This window comes from Parus major, chromosome 1, assembly GCF_001522545.3.
Source record: "Parus major isolate Abel chromosome 1, Parus_major1.1, whole genome shotgun sequence".
Taxonomy (NCBI): Eukaryota; Metazoa; Chordata; class Aves; order Passeriformes; family Paridae; genus Parus; species Parus major.
The window spans coordinates 13,357,746-13,377,225 of record NC_031768.1 but is presented as its reverse complement, the minus strand read 5'-3'; the positions used below and the strand labels follow the sequence as shown (position 1 = coordinate 13,377,225).

Below are 19,480 nucleotides of genomic sequence, written 5' to 3'. Positions count from 1 at the left end.
TGGATTTTCAGTATACTCCAACCACTGTGTTGAAACCATGTTGCCCAGTGGAAATAAAACATTGGGAAGGGGAGGAGAGCTTAATAGAGTTGCTGGATTTGAAATTTTCAGCAGAAAAGACTGGGTTTTCTTTTTTTAAAGAAAGTTCACATTTTTTACCTTTATTCTGAAAGGAGAAGTCTTCAAGTCTGAAAAGCTCAAAGCACATAAAATCATGTACTAAACCTTCTGTTCAGGAGAGGAGAGGCCAGACGTGAGCTGAGAAAAGATACCAAGGCAGTAACAAATGCAAACAATAGCAAGCATTGCACTTCTAGAGAAATACGGATTTGAATGCATAATTAGCTAAATGTTACCAAAAATCTCCTGATGCAGGAAAAATAAAGTCAGGGAAAGATTGTCAAAAAAACATTTCTATGGTTTTTAACTTCTTTTTATGGGTTATTTGTAAGGTCACCAGATCTGCGGCTTTCACACTCCATTCAAATCTGTAACTGCTTTTTTTAGACATAGTTATCATTAATATACATTCAACCATTGACCAAATATAAACCATACTCGGGTGACCAGCCATGGATCTCAAGTCATCCCCACTCCTGAAATACATATAAAGTACATGTATTTCACAGAATAATGGGAAAAATCTATAGTAAATTCTAACCTATGTGAAAACAATTTGTTTTAAACAGGCCAAACAGAAGTGAAAAATTGTTTGCAGCAAATACTTTTATAAGCTCAAAATGTGAAGGTAAAGTAGCTCTATTCAAGCCTTTTGAAGAGAATGAATGAGAGAATGAATGTGAAAAAGCACATAGAGTGCAATTTAAAGAAGCAAGCAAGCGAATCATGACCAGAGAATGTCTATAAAACCTTGGCAGTTGACCTTCAATGGGTGAGGATGGTAAGTGGTTTGGAGAATCAGCGTTTCATCAAGTGGTTGAGTATATTTTTACCCTTTTCAAATATGAACCAGCTCATCAGGTAAAAACTGATCATGCAAGGTTTGTCCATTTGCCTGCTCTCAGTGAGCATGAAAAAAAATCATATTCCTAAATCAGCCTGTGGTTTCTGCTGACTTTGGTTAATTCCCGTATGTTTCTGTTAACCACTAAGGGGACAAAAAACAGAAATAAAAATGCTCCCAACCTTTATTACTTTTTCTTTCCTCAAGAATCTATCCTACACATCCCTTTACCTTCTCCTTTTGCTATGCCAAACCTCTCTTATGAAATTCCCCAATTTTGGCCAGTCGACTCAAGCACTCCCCTAATACACTCTTACAATTGTAAGTACTCAGGGGTTCCACTAAAGGGGTGGCTGGATGCAGCTTCAGGACTAATTTTATCCTATGAGTGATAGAATTATGCACCAACAGCTAAAAGGACACAATTACAAAGTAAGCTATTGTGACACACACTGTGTAATGTCATACAATGAAATGCAATGTTTAGTAAACATGAACCTCTTTGTCATTTTGTATTTATTTATACAGGTTAAAAAAAAATAAAAATAAAGCACACATTTAAAAATATCCCTTTCTCCATTGTGTGTCTGCCGCATTATGCAACTTCCCGTTGAGGCTGATGGGAAGGCAATGACTCGGTCAGTGCCTGGGGAACTAGGCAATGACTAGCAAGGAATATGCAGTTCTTGTTTGTATTGATTTATACCTGCAAAGAGAGGGATAGAACCTTCCAGAGAGTGTGGGAGAGACAAGGAATGGCTCACTAGGCATAGGTGGGAGCAACCAAATTTCTGCAGAAGTAGGACCCTTAACTGGGTCACTGCCTAAAGGACTGCATTTTTCCAGCAATGTGCCAGTAATGAAATACCAAAGGGTTTCTAATTCCTGGGCTCCTCCCTCAGCTACAAAGTCTGGGGGAAAAAGAAAGGGGAAAAAGGTCTTCCGCTTACAAATGGAGAAATGGCATGCCCTCAAAACAGGGAGGTGACAGAGCTCTGCAGGCAGCCAGGTCCTGCCAGTCTGCCCAAGGACCGGTGGGTTATCCCACCAAGTCTCTGTGCCACAAAGGCTCTGCTTTCCACACCTCCAGCAGGACTGTTCCCTCTCTTCTGAAAGAGACAACACACATTTCAAGATCACTGTCTTCCTTCAGAGGAAGATTCTCTGGCACCTTGCCCTCCTGCAATGCCACCCTCCTTCTCTCTCCTTGCTTCTCATCCTCATTTTTCTCACAGACATGCACATAAGAGATTCCTGTGCAAAAGGCTGATCTCAGTCCATTCCCCTATGGCCTAAGCCAACATGACTTCCATTGGCAAAGGAAAATAATCCACAATTCTGACAAAATGATCGTTTTTCTCCTTTCCTCAATACACCACAAGAAAGGTGATCTAATGATGGATATCCAAAATACTGCAGAGGGAACAAAAGCCAAGCATGCTACTAATTTTTACAAAATATGTACTGTGAGTTTAGTGTTTAGTGTTAGGAGAGGGCATGTCATTGTTTTTTACAACAGTTACAGAATCACAGTGGGTTTTGTGGTAGCAGTTTTGGTCTGTGCTTTGAAAACAAAACAATTACAATGTCTAATGGCACTATTTTGAAAAAACAAAAGTGTTTCTGAAATTTAATTGTGTTCAAATCCCAGGGTAATTGTGGTACAATAGGAATTATCGGGTCAAATTTCAAATCCATCTCTACATTTGCATGCGTGTGTATGCTCATATTTGGTGCACTCAGTGGTACTCTTAGCAGACACACGAGGAGAAGATCCTACATGGGCTATTCAGGGCCAGCTCCATTCAATGTTTTCACTATTACCAGCTTGGATAGTGCACAAAGGAATATATTAATAAAACACTGTCTGCCTGAGTTGGGAAGAACTGCAGAATTCTGAAGGCTGAGAACAGAGTCAAAAAACACTCAGACAGACCATTGAAAGAAAGAATGATGTGAAATCAACTATAAGAGATTCAGAAAAGCCAAGTCCATGGGGAAAGAGAAATCAGTGGTGCAAACACAAAGTATGGAAAAACTGATAAAACAACAGTTTTGCAGAAGAGCATCAGAGATTGCACTTGGTCACTGCTTCACAGTGAATAAAAACTGTGGCAACGCTACAAAGCCACCACATCTAATCCTTACCCAATTTATTAAAAGAATCACATAGAGAAGACATGGAAGACATTTTTTTCTGTTCTCCTTAGAGGAGATGAATCTTCAACTGAACACTGTGGGCATGACCCTTGGAAAGAGTACGGAATTAAATGAGAATGAGGAGTCAGAAAAATGCACTGTCTTCAAGAAAGTCTGCTTATTCTAGGAGAGATAAATTTGAGAATCACAGTAACACTTTTCTGTATGAAAAGGATATATAAGAACAAGTATCAAATGTTTCTTGGGTCCCCTGAAGGTGGGACAAGACACAATCAGTTTAATTTGCAGCAAATATAATTCAATTTGTATATCCTAATTCCAAAAATAGGCATGCACTGGGAATATGCCTAGGCTGGCTGTGGGACCATGTTTAGCAGGGTTTCAAGAAGAGGTTACACAAAAAAACCTGCTTGCAACAACCTAGATACTGATTCAGCCCCTTTTTTCCAAAAATCCAGTGTTTTCCAGCTCAAGTATGGTATTGCAATTTAGCTTGCCCCAAGCTATGTCCCTTTAAATTGGCTCAGATTGTATATTCAGAAACAGAGACACCTTGCATTGCTTGTCATGTTACTTAGCATAAAAGCTGGATTCCTGGCCTGTAGAGGCTGGGATGTGTTCAGAAAAATGAGAGATTTATGTATCTGTAGCTAATACTTTTAAGTATGGTAATTTAAAATTTGTAGCAATTCAGCCACAATAAGTGGAGAAAATGTGATGTCTTCTACTGTTTCCCGATGCACTTTAATACATATCTGTGAAATTCAAGCTCTTTAGCTCACAGAAAATCTCTGCTGTAAAACACTCAGTAAGAAGGGTCCATGAAGTACAGAATAACAGAAGAAGAAAGAGACAAATTAATTTGCTGGATAGACAATTATTGGAAGCTTATGAGACAAGAAATACCAGATTAAATACTTTCTCCATTTCTTTCTTGCAAATCAGTCTTTCAGTGTTTAATGAGTTCCTATCGGTCTATGCAAATAATTCACAATGAATAGTTTATCTGATATTTTTTCTGTTTGTGGGATATCTAAAAGCAAATTGGTTTCCTCTCACATAATCGTTATTCAAAATTATATTAATGCAGCCTTCAGTGAGTGTGTTTTCACTGCAGTTGCCTTGCCCCGTAATTCAGTTTTCATACCACCTACACGTGGCAAGAGTCCCGCCAAATTCCTCTTGTCCTCAGGGCAAAGATTCCTTCAAGATGAGGTAAGGTCCCACTTTCTACAGGCTCTGCAGGATATCTCCCTGTCCACTGATGCCATGGGGGGGTCTAACCTCCTAATCTGAGCACCTGGATCTGATGTGAGCGTTGGGATTAGGCTGCCGGTGGGAATTACTGCCAGTGCTAAATTAAAGATCTTCTTGAGCTCCCACTTTCCAAATTAACTGGCTAAAGAGAATCAAGATTTCTCAGGGAAAGAAAAGAAGCGCTCCTGCAGGCATCCCATTTCTGCCACTGATGTTCCCTATCTCTTCCATTGGCTATTCTATCATAGAATCATGGAATACTTTAGGCTGGAAAATAATTTTAGGGTCATTCAGTCCAACTGTGTATTTATTACATGTAAGCTTGCACTTGGTTTGCACACAAGAGGTAGGCAAAGGATTATGATCTTTGTTCTGAATCTCATTTTAATAGTTCCTACCTGAAGAAAGTTGCCACCATACCTGAAGTCTCTGCTGTTTTGGGTACAGTCCATGGAACTTCTTCTGCTCTTTGGAACAGAGAATTAAATGCTTGTGTGGAGAACTTTCAATTCACCTCTGTCATGAAGCTTAGGGATGTCAGACAGACCATCTAACACAACAGGCATTGTTCCTGTCGTGAAAAACACTGAGAATGCCAAATGATGACAGAGAGCTGGAAGGTCCTTCAGCAAGCAGTTTTTGAATAGGAAGAAAAGCTTGATCTGCAGTTGTTTTTCCAGATGCAGTCAGATCTTTTAATAATCACATTACACAGAGGCAGTTCTATAAATTTTCTCATGACTTCAGTGCAGACAGTTAAGGAGTTTGGTAACTGAGAACAATTAAATATTTGGGTTGCTAGAGGCACTTGACAAGGAGACACACTGTATTAGAAGTTTAGTGTGTCCAGCTCCTTCAAATTCCTTCTTTAACATTTTCAGAATGCAGAATACAGAATGCAGAATACAGAATGCAGAATACAGAATGCAGAATACACTGCAACCTTTACCTTTGCAGAACCGTCTTCCTCAGAAGCTCACCTCAGACTTCCTCTTTCACCATCTCAGTGTACTAGAAGAAGTCATTCAAAGTTATCAAGAATATTTTTATTTATCTTTACTGCCATAAAAAGCCAACTTAAATTGCTGACAGCCTGTGGCTAGCCTATTAATGTAAAAGTGAGAGAACTTGCATGGGGGAGATAAAAAGGGGCAGATGAAAGAATATAAAGCATGCAGGGAGAGAAAAGAGATTAACAGAAGAGGGGGGAAAAGTAAAATAAATAAGTGGAATGGGAAAAAATCAGAAAAAGAAAGCAAAATACAAAGATACCATCAGTAGAAAGGAAGAAACAGTGAAGAAAAACAAGGATATTGGGAAAAGAGAGGGATCATACCGGATCTTAAAATAATTCTGAGAAAATAGATAGTGATGTCAAAATCCCAGTAATTGAATTTCTGCCTTGAAAAGCCACTGACAGCTTTGCTTAAATGTTTAGCCACATAAAATCAAACTCCACGTCCCTGACTGCATGTATCTCTCAATGAAGTCAACAAGAATCAATAGCAACAGCAGCATTCAAATCCATGCTGTTTTTGTTGTGGAAAAGGTAAATACAATACTCTTTGCATACCTGCACCATTTCTCCATCTTCTTGTAGCCTCTAACACACTTTCTAACATATGTCTGTCCCAAAACCACTGTTGTTAGCCCTTCCTGAATTGATGGCATCCAGATGAAGCGAAGCCAGTGAGGGAGAGCTCGCTATTGTCTGTTCTTAACAAATAATCATTAAAGGATAGATTGGCAGCACCACAGCATTGTCCAACACTCAGTCTATTTGCCTTGAGTCAGCTGCTCTGTACTTTCTCCCTATTCTTGAATAATTGAATACTACATCCTACATTTCTTTTTTTCTCTGTGCAAGGACTGGTCTTACCTGAAAAATATTGTAAACTCATTCAAATTTCATGAATTCATTGGACCTAATGCAAACGAGGTACAGGAAAACCAAATAAATTAGTACCTCTCCACTACTTATTAATAGTGGTGTTTTCTGTTTCCTTTAACTGCAACTCAGGCCTGCCTGGCCTCTCCCCCATCCTTTGCAAACGACACTGAAAAATTTATGAGCAGCCCAAACTTACTCAATCATTTCAATGTCTCAGACTTACAATGTATCGCATAAAGTGAGTGCTCAAATGCTTGAATCATCACACTGAGGCCACGTTCTTGGACCAGTGGTGCTTCCATCCATCCGCCTGATGGGTCTGATGAGACACCTGCAAACAGGGGCCAGACAAGGAAGTAATAGTGTCACGTAAGAGTTAGATAAATGCTTCACTAGTGGAACCAGTTCAAGGATTTCTTGGCAGTTTAGACAAATCCTGAATGTCGTCAGCACAGGAGCAAATCAGTGAGTAGGTCTCCTTTCAGACCTGAAATTTAGTTGATCATGGTGGTGGAGGAGCACAGGGGCACACGGTGTCACCAGGAGGGGCAGGGAGCCAATGAGGGCCATGACAATCCAGAAGGGGTGGCAGGAAGTCAGAGGGTTTCTGGAGTTTGTGGGGATGTCTGTTTCCTACCTTTCCATTCATCTCACAGGTGCTGACCCAGGTTATTTGATCTCTAGTGGGACTTTGGTCTGTAGCAGGGGCACAGCACCAGACCCAGCCCTGCTCCCATGGGCAGCCCAGCCCATGCTCTCCACTGGCGCTGCCGGGCTGTCCTTGCCCTGTCCCCCAGCAGTGACACAGCTGCCCGAGGGGAGCCCCACTTCTTCCCAGACCTGTGTTTTCCAGCACGTGAGCTCAGGTGCAGCACACAGAGGAGGGGACAGCAGGGACACTGCAGGCACAGCTCCCAGCAGCTGCCAGCCTCCCTGCCTGCCTGCTGGGACATGGCGAGGAGCTCATTGCCCCCTGCGTCAGCCTGAGTCAGAAACACTAATGCTGAAAAACACATCCCAAAATCTAACAGGCCCAGGGCTTCAAGCCCATTTTGCCTGTGCAAAAACTAATGATTCTTCATCTGGACATCAGTCTAGATAGCAGAGCCATGATGATCCATAGGGAGCCATCAGGCTTGTAGGCTTCTCTGTATGTCTCATTTGGGATGGGAAGACAGATAATATACAATCATGTTGATTAGCCAGAGGGAGTGACTTACTGTTTCATGTACTGTGTGCTTTGTACACCTAAACAACAGAACAAGTTCATATACATTCATTCCTGAGTGGCCTATATAATGAAAAATATCTATATCTAGGCCCTAAAACAGAGCGAGGATTTGTCTCCCTTTTAAAAGTCAAGATATCTAAACACATAATATAGAAGGAAAGAAAACTTAGTATTTCCCTCAAGAGGTTTTTTAACAAAAGAATGTGTCACAATGATGTACAGCACGTAGAAAACAAATTTGATAAAATAAAAATATAGAATAAATATTATTTTTAAGGACACTGTCCCACAATATTTTTGGTTATTATGCAAAAGCATATATTTGATTTTCACAATAAGACCCTTTCCAGAAATACTCTCTATTAGTCATAAAATGTCATGTTGTAAAGCAGAATCATCCATCAAAATGCAAAACGAGCAGGTTTCTTATTTTGGGACAAATAGGGTTCACCAAAGATATGAGGTCAGGTGAAAAGAAGGAAAATTTTCTGTATTTTTCAGCCACCAGGGTTGTCAGAAAAATCCTTTCTGAATTCTTCCCATTTATGTGCCTGTGATGTACCTGTGCAGCTCGAAGTTCCTTGTACACAGAGAGCAGGATGCATTAATCATGAGGAACAGAGGGCCTGAAGCTGCAGTGTGCCACTCCACTTGAAAAGCCTCTAAAATATGCTAGTGCCAGATCTGCCTGGGCTGAAAATTGTGTACTGCTCACAATGCTGCATCTGAAAAGAGTAAAATTAAATGTATGCTCTCGGAAAACTTGCCGCACATCTACTCCCAATTTCTTTCCATTTCTGCCTACCAAAGGGTTGTAATTTCCATCTCTATCTTAAGCATGCTCCTTCTGTGTCTCTCATCAGACCAACAGAGCTTCCTCCTGCCTTTCTCATGAAAGTTCACCACAATGAAATCAGCGGGGTAAGTCAGGCGAGCGAGATTTTCACACTACCTCACAGGGAATTCATCTGCTGAGGCTTCATTTATTGTAATGTATGGCTTTTGCTCCTGGCCTCCTCCACACAGTTCTGCACCTAGGCACGATGGTAATCTGGCTTTCTCCCCGTGTACACCTGGCAGATGGTGGTGTGTATTAGCAAGCACTAAGCAATGCAGCCTGCTCGTTGTCATACTGGAGCAAGAACAGCCTCGGCCACGTTCCCAAGCATTTACTCTTTGTCTGGAGTTCCTCAGATATTCCAGTGCCAGCCATACATCACAACTTTAAGAGCTAAGGTGACAATTCAAAATATGAAAATCATTGCAGAGTAAATGAAGCAAATGATCGTTTTTGACAAATACACATGAGTGTGGCACTCAGAAATCTGGCTTGAATGTCTCTAAATAATTAAATTTATCTACCTCAGTAACCACATTTGAATTGTAAATTAATTCTCCACCTCAGCCCTGCCGCATGTGTGCATCTCCACTGGTACCTGAGCTCCCACAGCCCGGGTGAGCTGGCTCTGAGTGCAGGAGCTCCTCTGGGCAGAAGCATTTCAGGGCAGAGAACACCCGAGGGCGATGACACTTGGCTTTGCTACACAATGTTTTGTTGTCAGCCTCCTTGCATTTCCTTTTGGTGCCTTTTGGTGGGTGCTGTGCTGTACAGCACATCCACAGCCCAGGGGCAGTGCCAAGTATGGAGCTGCTGAGGCAGGGCAAACCTGGCTTAGTTCCATCATGTATGTTGTGTTATCTTTTAACTGCATAAACCATCCTCTCTACCACACTCCTGCCCTTTTTATGCAGAATAGACAAGGCAGCACTGCTCACCTGATATTCACTGCTGGGGGAATGACAACATAAATTGTTAAGTCCCTGTATTGTTTCCATTTCAGTTCTCCACAATGCCACCCTTGTTACAAGTTACTCAAATTCCATTGTAAAACATTTTATCCACCTCCCTACCATTTCTCAGCATATAAGCATTTTCTCAAGAACAATGACTTTGCTCTCCCAAATGTCCTGTGAGATGAGGAAACTTCCTTAAATCCATTTTACAAATAGAGGTTTGAGGCACAGAGATATTAATGTCAACAGGGCTAACTCACTTTAAAAGTTTATAGTTTGACTTTCTTAGGGAACCAGACATTTTAGTGCACTACATTTCTCCACAGCAATGCAGTTTCTTGGTCTCCATTGGAAACTCCAAGCATTCCTCATTTCATTTCAACAAGTCAGACTGAAGGGCTCAGATAAGAAATCCAGAAATTGAAGAACACACAGGCATCACCTGTGAGAAATGTCAGTGAAGCGATGTGATTTAAATCCCAGTGGAATTCCTGCATGTCAGGAAGAAAAGAAAGCTCTCCAGGGCAATATTTAACAGCCCATCCCAGAAGACTTCCTCTCATTCCATCTTATTCACTGCACAGATTCCCAGTTCCCGCAGCAAATAATGCAGAGGTCCTGGAGGTGACAGTTTCTCCCCCAGCTGTGACAGGGCCCCCAGCCCATGTACCCTGCACTCGTTGCCATTCAGGATTCTAAGGTCAGTTTTGCACAGACAAGTTGAAAACCGATTTTTTTTCTAGTTCCATGCCTCCTTCTGGTGCTGTTAGAAAACCCTTAGGACAAGGGAAGAAGGGGCTAGGAAGTTCCCAGGTTTCATGCTTGCAGCCCTGAGGCGAGCCTGAGGCAGGAATAATCCTCTGCATAGGTGTCACAAAGCAATGGCAAATGGCCACTCTGGTTCCTTAGCAAAAGGAACTACACTCCACCATGGCAGTAAGGGAATTTTTGCCCCTGCACCCTGAGCTATGCTATTCCTCAGGCCAGGTTCAACCCTCCTGACACCTTGTGACTCCCGATGCTTCAGTCCTACCTGAGCCTCATCCCACAGGGTTCTGTCCTGCCTCCCCCTTCCTCATCCCCAGCCCTCCCTTACCCATTCCCATGTCCCCCTCCACCACAGACACACACACACACACACACACACACAACACACACACACACACACACACACACACACGAGCATTCTGCACAGAGAATGAAATCAGTCAGCAGAAACTTCAGTCTTGCAGGAGTATTTTAACAGAGTAAGGGACAGATCCTGACACCTGCCCTGCTCCTTACCCAGCTTTCCAGCCCTACCCTAAAGCTCTATCTGAGCAAGGCTGTCCCCTCTTTCTTGCAAACAGGCAAATTGTTTCAGAGAATAGAAATCGTGCATGTTTTGGTAAAGAAAGTTTTAAATATAAACTCTTAAATTTTAGCAAAGTTATGAAACATAGAAAAACAATTATGAACATTTTTGTATCCTGGAGTGAGGCTAGATTATCTGTCTGCATTATTTAAGGAAAGCTTTTACAAACAAAAGGAATATGCATGTGATCTCTGGATAACCAGACAACCTCAGCTGAAAAAACAGTAACTAAATGACCAGAGTATTCTGTTTAATTTTCTCTGTTAGGTGGCCAGTTCTCTACTATTCAGAGAGAAGAGGTGAATTCTCTCTATAGCATCGTTTCTCTGTATCTGAAAGCAAAACCCAAAGCTTTTTAGCAGCACTTCCAATTTATCCCTTCCACTAATAGGCATCATCCTCTTAAAAATCTTTTCATCTCTCTGCAGTACTAAATTACACAGTCCTAATCCCAACTGAATCAGATGATTGTGCTGGTCTGTACTGTAGAGGCACTTGGAGACAGCTTCACTCAACATAAGTAGCATCTGCTCTGCAAACATCATACCTGCTATCCACACCTGAAAGTGGTTTTGGCTGACTGACAAGCATTACTCTTGTAACGTTAGCCCAGCTAACGTTAGTATAGTATACTATAGCCCAGCCGTATAGTATTCATTTATATAATCTGTTTTATAGATATATGTTTATTTATTATTATTAATAAATAATATACTAGAATAATTGAATACAGTGATAAATTACATAATGGTTGGTTGATTGGTTGGTTGGTTGGTTGGTTTGTTTGTTTTGATAATGAATTTATAATCTGTTGGCCCAACTACATCTTTAGGTGTAGACAGAAGTTTGGAACAGCTATAGGGTCTCTGGAGTCATCTGCTATATATACTGGCTACAGAGACCATGGATAGGTCTTGGCAGGGGGAGGAGGTTTATGTGAGTGTGCTGTGTGTATTTTTAGAAGGAGTTTTCTCAAACCTATCAAACAAAAAAAGGATGTTATACTGATTCCAAGTGACTCCATCACTTCATCAGCTGGATACAAGATGCTGGGTGGTCATAGTGCCTGCTCACAGTTCAGTGTCTTACACCAGCTGGGTTGCAGCATCACCTTTCAAACACAGACAGGCCTGGCTTTCCATGACACATCTATCCTTCCATTCAGGCCTAAGCCTGAGGTCTGGGATGAGAAGCCAGCCTGGCAAGACTCCCAGCCTGCCTCACTGCTGTGACAAGCTCATCAAACCTGGCTTAAGACCACGGTGCCGTGGCTGGACCCCTCACACCTGTAGCTTCAGGTTGCTTCCAGGAGGACAAGGGGAACTTTGGAACATGGTTCAAGCTGGCCAGATGTTCATCTGCAAAGTAATGTGCAAGTTTAAGGAGCTGCTGTCTCAGCAGGGAGCTCCCTCTCTCTCAGCTGGGTGCCACAACCTCTGCTGGAAGAGCTCAGACTTGTTAAACAGCTCTGAGCCCTTTCCAGTGTCAGTGCCAGTGCCCTGGGCTGGTTCATACCTGCAGTCAGTGCCCCAGCAACACAGGCACAGATTTAAAAGACCAGTTCCAAACTCCCTGTGTGCCATCAGCAAAACTGATCCAACAGGAGCTTGAAGGCATCATCATCCAGCCAAGAACCACAGGCTTGGACTGAAAATCTTGGGAAAGAAAATGTGGGGTCTGGAGCCTATTCCTGGATTCAGGGGGAAATTGCTGGTGCTCTCCTGAGATTCATGACTGCCTGTTTGGCTCAGGGAAACAATCCCAACATCCCTGCACTTGCAGAAGTCACTGGGGGTGGGAACTAGATGATCTTTAAAGTCCCTTCCAACCCAAGCCTTTCTATGGTTCTATGAAATCTATGAAATATCCTTCATTATATTTTAAATAGAAAGGATACTTCTTCTTGTGCACTTTGTTTTCTGAGCCTTTGGAGTACCCTTATCCAGGCTGGTCTCTTTGACAATGAAAGCCTCCTCATAATGCAATATAGTAATGTGACTTCTGACAGGGAAGCTTCAAGGAAAACTCCAAAAGCTGCAGTAGTGCTCTCAGAGCCAGCAGAACCAGGAAGAGATCACAGGAAGACTCTCAGCACATTGCTTACCCAGGGACACCCTCCTCTCTGACTGCCAGACCCTTCGTTTTTCTTCCATTTCTGCTCCACCATCTCTCATCAAAGTGACAGGTGTGAGACCATGGATTTCAATTAATGTCTCTTAACTGCTTGGATGGAATTTGACAGAATATGAAATTATATTATTAAATGCACAAAAATAACTAAAGATAGGATGAACTGCACATATATAGAAATATAATAACCATATATATATGTATGCATAATGGTTTTTTTCTCAAGAAGCCAATGGAAAGTCAGTGACTTTTATCCCCTTCTGAGATACTTTCTGATTATGTACAGCCTTGACAATTATTCCACTGCTGGTTATATGAAACACCAGTGTGTCTCATATGTAAGCAGTACCCTTCCAGAAAAAATTATCCTTTTGACATAATGTTATATATATACTTCTTTGTTTAGGCATCCTCAAGATTAATAAAATCAAGAGCCAGATGCCTTGTGACAAATTAGCTATTTCCTGTCAAAATATAATGCAGCACACTTAATTTATAGGCAACATTGGTTCCATGAAATGCTTTGGGCTGCCTGTGCTGCTCATCCCTGTGGAAGCACCATTGCTATTGCAGCCCTACAACCACACAGCACTGATCCATAAGTATAGGAGGTTTTATCTAAATAAGAGACATTAACAACATAAGATGGTTCCACACCAAAAAGAACCATTTGACTTTGAATTTGCTTAGTCACTCTCCAATTCATTTTTCATCTACAGGATTCTCTATATTCACTTATAAAACCAGGTGGTTTTTATGGAGATTTGAATAATGACAATGCTCGGCAGCTGCTTGGCACTGCTTATGAAGTGGCATTTGTGACAGGGAAGATGCCTCTGACAAGACCAAGTGATCCCAGAATCATACAATCATTAAGGTTGGAAAAGACCTCTGATTAAGTCACATCTAACTAATCACACTGTTGTTAATAGCTTGAGAAAAGAAATATTCTGAAAAAGTTTTTTAAAAAAAAGCCACGTCTCCTATCATCCTATATTTTTCTTGTATATTTCTAACTCATCCAAGGGCTGTTTTCTTCTCTAGACTTTGGTTAAAATACTTTGGTGCCCCAGCCTAGTTTGGAACAAGTTGGTGAGACTCATTTGCAAGTAGCACAGTTATTTTTGGAAGACCTGTTGCTGTGCCATAGTTAAATTGCATTATGTTTTATCTTGTTGTTTAACATGCAAAACCTGTGGTATCACCCTCAAATGTATACCACATAGTCTCTTTTTAAAAACTTGACATTTGTGAGATTTTTCAAGAAAGACAATAATTCAGGCTGTAAGTGCTAAGTAATTAAGAATTAGTCGCCAAAAGCTCATGTTTTGAGTTCTGTGATTTACTGGAGACCTTCTACACTGACGAGGTCAAAACAGAGAAAGAGAAAACATACTGAACATTTTATGACTTCTCAGTGGCTCTGGCTTTATTTTACTTTCAAAATTCAGACTTTCTGCAGTCAACTAACATAAAATTTCTGACAGTTTCTCCAATTATTCAATGCTGTATGAAAAGCCATCTTAATCAGCTCAGGTGATGAGTATGCTGGGACCAGATCACACAGGACCCTCTCTGTCTAAGGCTCCCAGCCTCCACCAAGGAGACAGAAATAACCTGTGCTGAGCTTTCTTCTTTAATATAAAAATTATAGAGGGAGAGGAGGGCATTCACTAATGATTTGTTAAGACAAGGTGGAAGTCCTGAACTGGCTAACTTTAATGAAAACAAAGAAATCTGTTCCTCTGCCAAAGCTTATGATTCTCATGGAGTGCCCAGCCCATTTCCACTTCCCTTTGATTTATAGCAAACTGATGCATTCCTTGAAATGGATAGCTTTTTTACACTCCCCTGATGAAAAAGCTAAACAACAAAACCAGCCAGTAAAAACAAACAAAAAAAATCCTCTTTTTTAAACAATAGTGACCTTTTCTCAAGAAAATACCAATTTTGATAAAAGTTTATTGTTTCCCCCAGATTTCTGGTGACCAGGAAGGAAAAGGTCAAGTTCCCACTAGAGCATTTTTCATCTGGGCAATTTTGAGAGGACAGAGAGCTCAGCATGCTGAATGTGAAGCCCCAAAGGTGACCCTGTCAGCCTGAGCACTGCCTGCCACCAATGATCCAAAACCAGCTCCCTGGCCCCAGTATCCACACCCACCTCCCTGCCTCCCCTCCTGCCACGATGCAGAACAAACCCACCCAAAACACAGCCTGCCCATGCCACCCTGACACCCCTCAGAGAGCAGGACAGGCTCTAACAAAGCAGAAGACCCCTTTTTTTCCACACAAAACAGAAAGTTCTACTCAGAGCTATGTGGCTCTGTGAGGAAAATTGGATGTTGGGGGAAAAAAAATCTCAAATCTTTTCCATCTACCTGAGTAAGTGACAGCTGTGATTAGATGCACACGCTTGGGAAGTTACAGCATGTGGCAAGGACGAGGTACCGTAATCCTTTTAAAAATACTCATGGTCCCAGAAGGGACCCCTCAGATGGTCCAGAAGACCCCATCCTTCTCCCAGTTCTGCTCTGTGTGTCCCCTTTACTCCTTCCCACACGGGAATCCCGTGCCCACCTCCCCACTCCCATGCAGAGCACTCCTGTGCTTTGCAGTGCAAGCAGCAACAGCAGGAGGCTTCACAGCTCACTGCCCTGCAGCCTGAACACGAGGAAGAAAAACAGGGACAAAGATTATAGTGACTTTGATGGAGCAGGGGAATGTGGATATTAAATTGCAGCAGAATATTCCAAGCATCAGAATATGGATTAGAAGCAGTTGAACCTGGTTTGGCACAGAAATTCTGCAATGTCGATTGCCTCTGCAAAGCTACATTTGGCCAACCTGCTTGTAGCTTCTGGTAAGGTTTATTTATAGGCCACCCTTTCATTTTTGTTTATGCACAATTAGGAAGAGCAGAGAACTAAATTATTTGCAGAAAATGGAATTTGAACAGGAAAATTCTTCCTTACATCCCATGGAAAATGTGTTCCTGACGTCTACCTCAGGAATCTTCTGTTCAACACCTCTGGATCATGCATGAGTTGCAAACTGATGTGCTTTAGCTTATAAGGGAGCCCTTTCTGCTCTTTTACATCTGTCTTTTTGGGTTCCAAGAGGAAGGCAGGAGCTTAGCAGTGAATTTTAGAAAATAACTTCAATTTGTGTATGTGAATTCCCTCACTATAGAACCTACTCACACCACTCAAATCTCACTATAAAGAACTTATTCAATCCAACAGGTTGATTTCAAGATACAAATGGAAAAAAATCTGTGTATTTGCTGCATGATTTCACAGTGTTCAACACACAATTAAACTTTCCATTTTAAGGAGTACTACAATAGGGTTTTAATTCAACAGCATCTCCAGAAAAAGATTTATATCTCATACTTCCATATTTATAATGTCAAAGGGTATAAACAAATGAGCATTGTCACATTCTGACACTGAATAAAATGTCTTGAAAGCCAAATGACACACTTAAAAATTACATTTTTTTTTATTCTAAGAGAGAGAGAAACTGTTAAATATATTTAATGAAAAAAAAAGTAAAGCAATCAAAACAATGAAGGAGAGGATCTTTCTTGCTTTATTACCTTTTGAATGCCAACCTTGTCTTTTTAACAGCCAGGCAGACAAAGACCTGTCATCCAGTATCTTCACAAATTACAGTCCAACCTGTAAATACAAACAGAGCACTTGATATGATCTTCAGGCATTTCTATTTTCTATTTAATACTGCTTCATGCATTCATGTGCTAATAAAGGTTAAACTAGGTGATCCTTCAAGCAGCCCTCTACACTTTATCTGCCAGAGCTATAAAAGCCAAAGAAAATTGGTGCATTTATATTGTGAAAAGAGAAAGACTCCAAGCATTGTAATGAAGTAGGGTATTTCTTCTCGTGTATCATTTCAGCAGCAGTTGTTTACAACAAAAACATTTAGTCAGAACTGGATTTTTATGAGAAATTCTCATGTGTTACTAATCTTCTGCTGACATCAGACTGATTCTCTTGGATCTTTCATTTGCTTCTGGTGAATCACCCTGCTCATAAAACAAATTCCCTTGTCCTGACTTGGATTTCCACCTTGATTTTCAGTGTGGCTTCAGGTATATGCAACAGTTTACCCTTGTGAAAATTCAGCATAGTCATGCTAGCACAGTCTTCATCTTAAAATAACACACAACATCACTGTACAATGAACAAAATTTAAAAATTGGAGGAATTAATTCTAAAATAATTCCAATATAGAACAGCCTTTTTACCTCAGACTCCAAACCCAGAACCAGATACATAATTAAATACAGGATTGCCCACATAACCACAGATGAGAAGCAGAAAAAAAGTATTTATCAAAATATCTCCTTATCCCCTTTGACTTCCCATCCTTGTCTTCAGACTTCCTAAGGTATCAGTTTCTACTGCTCCATACTGCAAATACACAAGTCCCCTTTTAACCCTCTCAGTAGTCTGAAATACATGCCATAAAAACCCTTTGTGGAGTCCCACAAAGAATTTTTAGGCAAAATAAGCAGCTGACTAAAATCACCTTTCTAGATCTCCACATCCTTCAAAAGTTAAGAGCACAGTCCTGAAAACGAATGGTTGGTTTGGCTGAGAACCGGCAGATTTGGGATACAAGATGAGGAAAAGGTGTATGGAAAGCCTTTATAATACAGACAAAAAATATTGCCCCCATGAATAAAGGCAAAGAAACACATGGATAGAGAGACTGGGTTTAGCAAAATTGCTTCCACAGTTTCACCAAATAGCTGAGATAAACATGAACGGGCAAATCTTGATGCATCCACTCATTGGGCTAGAGAACAAATTATTATTACGGAATAAATAGCATTCTCCTTTGGGCAGAGCTGATAAACAGCAATCTAGAGAGAAGAGGGAAAAGCAGGAATGTCCCTTGCAAAGGAATTACAATAAAAACCCCATGTGTTACTATAATGTTTCATGATCACACAGGACGAGCCAACACCAATTAAAGGCCAAACATCTCCCATTTACAGCAGCAATGATAGAAGAGGCAAATTTTGGCCATGACCTCGTCTTTTATTAAGATCCTAGGTGCCAGAAGGCAGATTTACAAAGGCATTTTTTGAACTAAAATTGCATATGGGCCCATTGACACAAATACAGGGATTTGCAGTAAATCCTCACAGGATGCCTGAAGTGGCTTTTTAAATTTTTAATCACAAACAAATGAGTCATGTTAGAAAGAGTACACAGAAAGAGAACTACTACCATCACCACCAGCACTGATTGTTTAAAAAAACCTAAATTAAGCTTGCCAAGTCTAGCACTTGAAGTTTCTTTTCTCTGTTATTTGTATGCACACACACAGTCTGACAAAGCACTCCCAAAATTATAACATAGATTTAAACAAAAAAAAAAAAATAAAAACTGCGCAAATTTTTAGAAATACTCACTGTGGTGCAGTAAAATTCTTTCATTATTTTCCCATCTTTTCATTTTAATCTGTTAAATGTACACATTAAGCCCTTCTCTCAATAACATTTTTTATGGTCAAGTGGAATCTGACTTTTTCCAACATAGTTATTCTGAACTACTTCTTTCCTTTTCCAAATGCATTTATTGCCTTAAGTTGCTTTTTTACATTTGAAGTGGAGCAACTGAAATTGGAATTGAGCAAAACATTTCATTTCCTTAGATGAACAGATTCTTAGGACTTTCCAGATATGCTTTAATTATTTTGGGAGTACAACGTTAGCTTTCCTTACTAACTCAGAGCAGGTCCTTCCTTGTACAGCAGGCTAGTCAGTGCTTCTTTAGCCTAAAGAAACAGCTCATCTTTAAAATACTGAGTTAAGCTCTTTGAACTATGTGCTTTGTCACATCATGCTGCTTTTTGTGGTTTTTTTTTTCTGAAATGTCTTCCTTGAACATTTTTTTACCTAAGCTGGTAAAACATAGATTATCTAAGTGTCTAAAATTGTTTGCATCATCCTCCTACATCTACTGTAATCTACAGATCTCAAGATTCTGGATTTGACAGCAATGCCACCGTCACTTAGAGTCCACCAAGTCACTTAAAAAAAAAAAAAACAAATACCATGGCTACAGCAAGATCTTGATCCTCTCATGTGCTGGAGGGTTTCTGCATTTCACAGTTATTGTTCTTTGTTTTGAGGTGGTACCTACAGTTCTCAACAGCAAACTTATCCCTCCTGGGTATCAGGTGATGTGTAATGAAAACTGAAAGGGAAGATGAGAATAGTAACTTGTTGACTGGTCTTTTTCCCCCAGCTGTCATTAATGCCCTCACCCATGCCTTCATTTCTGTTTAATGTTTTAAGTTAATGTTTTAATTTTCACCAAGCTCATGCTGAAATTTGACACAAAGCTATTTAAAATACTTAGGGTCCAATCTAACTCCTATTCAAGTAGATGGAAAGAAAGATGGATTTTATTTCTTTATTTCAGAATAGAAAATATTCCTGTATTCCAAAGGCCAGCGCAGGACATCAGACTGCTAGATTCCATCACATCAGAAGAATTTCCCACATGTTTCTTAACAATGTGAGATATAGATGACAACAAAAACCTTTTCCCCAAGAAACAGCACCACACCAGTCCTGTCCCAGGCCCCTGGGCCTCACTCCTTCCTGAACTGGGAAAATTGTTCAAAATCTTGTCCACATTTTTTTCTATTCCCTCTCCT

General features: G+C 40.6%; 1 long non-coding RNA gene across 1 annotated transcript; it reads right to left on the bottom strand.

Annotated features, from left to right (window-relative positions):
• Positions 1–1,352: 1,352 nt before the first annotated feature.
• Positions 1,353–16,481, bottom strand: LOC107207589. The gene is made up of 3 exons (XR_004496128.1): positions 16,380–16,481; positions 6,496–6,603; positions 1,353–5,392 (listed from the first exon to the last, which is right to left on the bottom strand). It is a non-coding gene; the product is annotated as an uncharacterized LOC107207589 (long non-coding RNA).
• Positions 16,482–19,480: the final 2,999 nt, after the last annotated feature.